Source organism: Crocodylus porosus, unplaced genomic scaffold (genome assembly GCF_001723895.1).
Source record: "Crocodylus porosus isolate Cpor-Errol unplaced genomic scaffold, CroPor_comp1, whole genome shotgun sequence".
Lineage (NCBI taxonomy): Eukaryota > Metazoa > Chordata > Crocodylia > Crocodylidae > Crocodylus > Crocodylus porosus.
The window spans coordinates 28348267-28354266 of NW_017728911.1; the positions used below are offsets into that span (position 1 = coordinate 28348267).

General features: G+C 44.8%; 1 protein-coding gene across 1 annotated transcript in view; it reads right to left on the minus strand.

Moving 5' to 3' along the window:
* The window catches only part of ACAN (aggrecan), a 79227-nt gene extending 76799 nt beyond the window's left edge, over positions 1-2428 (minus strand). The window contains 1 exon segment of the mRNA XM_019533741.1: positions 2062-2428. The gene's annotated coding sequence lies outside the window, so the exon portion shown is untranslated.
* Positions 2429-6000: the final 3572 nt, after the last annotated feature.

The window sequence follows — 6000 nt, forward strand, 5'->3', positions numbered from 1 at the left end:
TAGAAGGAGAACCTGCTATTTGCCCTGAAGATGCAAAGCCTTTGATGACCAATAACTTTAATACCCCTTTCCAGTTAGTCTCTCATGTCACTCCCTTGCTTTCCTATTTGCTCAGCTCTCTGCCCCCACTGGTCCTCTAGCCCTGGTGCTGCTGTCAAATGCCACTGCTGTATGTGGAGCTGATTACAGGAAACATTAAATAGCAATTCAAGTGGAACAGATGGAAGTTCCCCCCAAAGACCATTTGGGCTCTGAGAACACTTTGCCTGTGCGTGTAAATCTTCAGACGTCTCCATCTGCCTGAACCGACCCACCATTCAAAGCTAACCTGCAAGAAACTTGTGAGCAAGCAACATCATTGCATCTGCAGCATGTCTGCCCCTCCTGTGCTCTCTGACACCAGCTTGAAATGTCTCAGTGAAGGGGGAAATATCCACTTTGATCTATTGCTCTAGAGACAAAACGAGTCTCTCCACTTACAGGCAGCATGGAAATGTCATACAGAAACAAAAGTTATGTGTGAGGAAATGGTCACCCCAAGCAAACAGCAATGATTAAGGAGAGAGAATTATTTGAGAAACTTTTGACTGACTCAAGTTAGCTTCTTCGGGCGTTAAAGCCGTAACGAGCAACTCCAGCTGGAACTGAGACACGGGCTCAGGTCTCAGATGTCTAAAAACTATTTAGGTGAGCGTCACCCGTAGTTAAGGAGCTTGAAATATCTATTAAAATTAACCCCCCAAATGAGTGTTTAGTCCCCCCAGAACTGAAGCCCCGTTCCTCAAGTGTACTGCCAATAGCTGGATACAAATGAATAAGGAATGAAGAGCCTGAGGAAGGTTCAGATGCCCTCCCCTTCCCTCCTACCCCTTGCTATTTTCCTTTGCCAATCCTTCCTCCTTCTTGCAAAGCAAAAGGAAAGGCATTTGCTAAAAACTAAAAATTTGAAACTACAGCCTTTATTTCTTGGCTAGAAAACTCCAAAGGTAAGGGTCAAGGTAGAGTAAGCTTTCCACAGTGCATGGCAGAATGATTGTTTTTTGGCATCAGATAGAGGTGCAAACTCTCCTAAGTAATGAATGAACTCAAGGAGAAAGTGCTGATGTTGTTAAGGGACAAGAGGGCAGTGGGGAGAACTTCTTATGAATGCACAAAACCCGCTCTCCCTACAAGTGGCGGCTCAAAAGTGCTCTGTCCGTGAGTTCACTCACAGGTACTTCGAGATGTTTTGAACAGCTCTACCCGCTCTCTCCCTAGAAGGGCTGTCAGTCGCTCTCGGTGGATCATGACTCTTGCAGAAGAAGGGATGAGCTCTCAAAGCTTCAAGGATGAGCTGCTATACCAGCCAGGCCCCACTCAGAGTTAAACATTCATTTCACTAACCCCCCCTGCCCCCTTCCTCTCCCCTCTTTGTCTTCCTTATAACCAGTTAATTATCACCACTACCCTAGGAAACCAGCATGAGCAGTTTCTCTTTCCCAAAGCACTTGTCATCAGTGTGAGAACTGTCCTCGGTGCCCAACTGCCCACTGAAATCTGTCAGAAAGCAACATCGATTCTTTGGGGGTCATTTGGGGGTAGATGGGGGGAATCTAATCCCCCTCCCTCCTCTTCTCCACCTGTTTAATTTTGGCCATGCATTCTTTATAACCAGCTGCCTCTTTTTTTCTGGCCAAGAGACCTAACAAACTTGACACACAGCTGCAGCTTTGGGCTATAAGCTTACTGTGCACAAGCCTTAATGGGATCAGTTGTTGGCAGTGGCCAGCAGTGATAAGTAGCTTTGCTAGCAGAGGAGTACTCCTGACAGCCTCCAACACTGTATATATTCCAGGGAAACTTCACTTTTGCAGGAGCTGTGTGCGCATGTGAGTGGGATTTCTCAGAGGAGTTTGGGATCAAGCACTTCAGCAATTTCCTCACATTCCCCTGCCCACTGCCCACCAGGGAAACAACCAGTCCAGATATCTATACACTGCTTCCCTAGGGACACTGAGAAAAGAAAAAGAACGGTTAAAAAACATGAAGACAGCGACGATGGATGAACGTGCTATACGTTACCTTTAACAGTTCAGTGCAGTGCTTCAAGAATCTAAGTCCCATACACCTGGCAGAGAAGTTAGGGTGGTTTTTTTTTTCTCTTGTGTGTGTTTGTTTCGTAAGGAAAAAGTGGGCCACTTCTTGCTCTGACTGTATGTCTTCTTCACAACCTCCAGATGGGTTTTCCTGCCTTTTTAGTTTTGGTTCCCCAGAAGAAATCAAAATTCCTTGTGTGGTGTGTCAGGTCCCTTTCAGGCAGTGTGGCAGGAGCAGCAGCAGGCTTGAAGAGTACTATATGTGAGTGTGAAAAAAAGAGAGAGGGTTTTCAGCATCAGACCACGTTTAGCTGCCACAGGCTGTAAGACAGACCTTCAGACTCCTCCTGTCAGCCTCTTTAGATACCTCCTGGAAGAGCTGGCAGGCTAAGTGTATTGGATCCTCCTCTGAAACTCTCAGAGCAAAGGTAGGCAGGCATCCAGGGGAAATAACACATAGGCAGGGGGGAAATAGGAGGGCTTTAGGACAGACAAGGAAGCCCTGCCTCTTGGATGGGAGGGTAGGGGGAACAGAAAGAACAGAAAAGAGGAAAAAAGATGACTAAACAAACGGCATATAAAGAAAACTAAATGGGCAGGAGGGGTAGGGGAATCAAGAAGGCTGGGCTCTGTAAGTGGCTGAGAGAATAGGAGTAGTTCAAGTAATGAGAAGAGAAGTGTGTGTGTGTGTGTGTGTGTGGTGGGGGGATTATGCAAAATAAGAGAAGGTAAAGCTAATTAAGGGACCTGAGCAAAGCGGGTGAGAGTGTGTGCGCCTGCAATGCAGTCAATACCACTGCAGTCTGCCTGGGAGTGAGCAGACTTCCTCCGAGCAGCTGAGACTGGAGAGGGCTCAGACCCAGCACCACTTCACAAAAGTTTGGAGCACTCCAGGGTGGCTGGTCTGTGTGACTGAGCAAGAAGAGTGAAGGCTGGGAGGAGAGTCAGGCCAGTGACAGGAGGTCAACGAGATGCTGATGAGAGAATAAACCCATTCAAAGTTTGCGTGGAATAAAAGAGGTGGGAAAAAAGCTGAGCTAGCAAGAGCTTGGTAATGATGGGGAATGAAGCAGCAACCAAAAACCTCAAGTAGGCTCTAATAAATGCAGACTTAGTCCTCAGCTATTCTGATACCATGGGGAAAGTGGTGAGGACACAAAAGATTTTAGTGCATTTTCACTAGGTTTCTCGCCTCTGAGTGGAGGGTAAGTGTTAGCAGCAGGCACCTGGGTTCTCTGGGTGGATGTGATGGATGTGCTTTTGCAGATTTAAACCTTGGCCTATAAATGGACTGGGTGGTGGATCATCAGTGGTGGGACTCAGTACTGAGCCCGCAATGCCTCAAGTACCATATTGGCAGCAAAGACCTATGGTTTGATGCCATGCCTTGGGCAGTACCCGCTCTGTAAAATGAACTCATCTGAGCAAGAAGAGGCACAGAGAGTCCATTTCCCTAAACTGTTAACTGTTAAGTCATTATAGTAAGCACCTTAGGGGGAAAGCACCTTAGTTGGTATTGGCGGTGTGATTAGGAGTGTCTGAAGTAATAAGAACAGCAAATGCATGAGTTCAGTGGGAATAATTTTGTGGGCTGAGTTGCATTTGAGTCTCTGGATCCCAAAGGCCAGTGCAGTACTTCATCCTCTTCTGCAATGGCTACCTGCACACTTTCCCTGCTGAGTATAAGGTTGGTGCATCATACACCCTACCCGCCCTTGCATAGCCACAGGCACCTCTTCTCAACCTTTTCCCCCATTTGTCCCTTTTGACTTAATATTAAATATCTGCCTTTCCCTTGGTTCCCCACACCCTCCCTTTGCTTTCCAATTTTACAACACATCATTTTTCCTCCCTTCATGAATTTTTTTTTGTCCCATCCCTCATTTCAAAACCTGCCTCCTTGTCTGTTTCACATTTAAACTTGATGTCCAGAGTCATCTCACCATGCTCGTGCCCTTTCATGGGTTCTGTATATCCATCATCCCGACAGCTAATGTTCTCAGATCACAGAGCATGGAGACACACTTCTTTAGGCGACCTGCTTATCCATGAGTAACTCCTCATGTCTTGAAGGCAGATTTAAGGCTACATTATTTCCTCCACTTTTTCATCAATGCAGTGCTAGGTTTTAATTTAAACAACAGCTCTTTCCTGGGTTCCTTTATATTAAAGGTTAAAGGGGCACCAAGGGAAAAGGTGTTTAGTAATCATTAGAAAAGCATGAGTTGGAATAGATTGCAACTCCTGCATTTTTTGTTTCCTGTTTCTTCTCCCTGCAAATCTCTATGAATTCTCTATGTCTAAAGACAGCCTAACTTACTATCAACAGGGAGCCTTTCCACTAAACTAATGGGCATTGCATGAGGCCCAGAGATAGCAGCTATGTTGATCTCAAAGTTGCCAAGCAGAGTAAATCAGCCCCTATGGGTCACCTTGGTCTCATGGCCACACTACTCCACCATCCAAGCTACCTCAGGTACCTCTACGCTACACTGCAGTGTATGTCATAGACATGCATTGACTCTTATCAAGTCTGTTCAGGCTGCATGGGCAGGCGTTGCTAGTTGGGTGATAGCTGGATGTGAGCAAATTGGGGTAGGGTTCACTATTTCAACAGTGCAGTGGAGGAGCATGGAGGAAGATCCTATAAACCTAGATCGATGTAGTCCTTGTTCTGCCCGCCTGTTCCCAGTAAGCCTGCTCTAGATTTTTGTGTCTTTCAAGAGTATAACAAGGCTGTCACCTCTCACTCAAATGCAAGATTCAGCACTTTCTTACTGTAATAGAAATGATTCATCAAGAAATGTACCAGATCTTTTTGGCTTAGTTGTGATTTGTTGATGAGAAGCCCATTTAAACCATTAGAAGCCAAAGCAATAAAGAAAATTCCACTTTTGAACGAGCAGTGGAGGAACAAAGTTTCTGTTTGCAAAGGGCTTAATTAGCAATTTTGGAAAAGGGAAATGAACTGTTAAGCATCTGTGGGCTTCCCCAATTCCGGATTGGCAGGAACACATGATAGAATAACAGCAGAATTTTTTCACAGAAGCTGGGATTTAAAAATTGCTGGTTTTGATCATTTTTTAAAAGGAATTGATTGGCTAATGGCTCTATTCCCATTTACCTTCTGGAATGGCTAGAAGAAAAGTGAAATGAAAGTTTTTTACACTGGGCAAACTTGAGGCTTATGCAATATTTGTGCAAAAGGAGGCCTATTTCAAGCAAGGGCAGCCTTTTCACTTCCATGAAGAATTCTGCTTGGTGAGTGGCAAAGGCTTTGATTTAAAAGAGGGCTGTAATTCAAAGAATGAATCATTTAAGAATAATAGATTGGCACTGTGAACTGATGAATATTCGCATCCCACAATATGAAAACAGCCATTGTACTGAAAAAAAGAAATAAAGGATTTCCATCTTGGACACAACAGAGATGCCTATAGAATAATACTGAATTAGTAAATGTGGCAGTTGGTCTCAGTTTCTCAAGAGCACCTACAGGCAGAGCTCTGGGTGATTTTACAAAACTTGGTCCTGAGACCTGAGAGAGACTGTCCTGCATTTGAAGGCTTGTCTAACTTTATCTAAACTACATAGTTAGCCCAATAAAAGACATCTCCCTAAGAAGTCCTTGCCTTTTTACAAAGATCAAAATACACCAGATGCAAACATTACAGTTATCAGACTGCATAAAAAACAACAATTCCCTAACACCTCACACAGCCCTCACTGTTTGTGTCCTCCCACCCCCTTGTTTATTCCAGGGGGAAAAGGGATCTTTGTTAGATTAATTAAGCTGGGTACTCACGGATTGAAAAGGGGTGGACTTTTAGCATAAATGGTTCCTTCTAAAAATGACATGCCCCAGCCTCCCTCTCTTCCCTTTTTACTGAGGGAGCTGCTTGCTTGAATGCAAGCTACATCATAT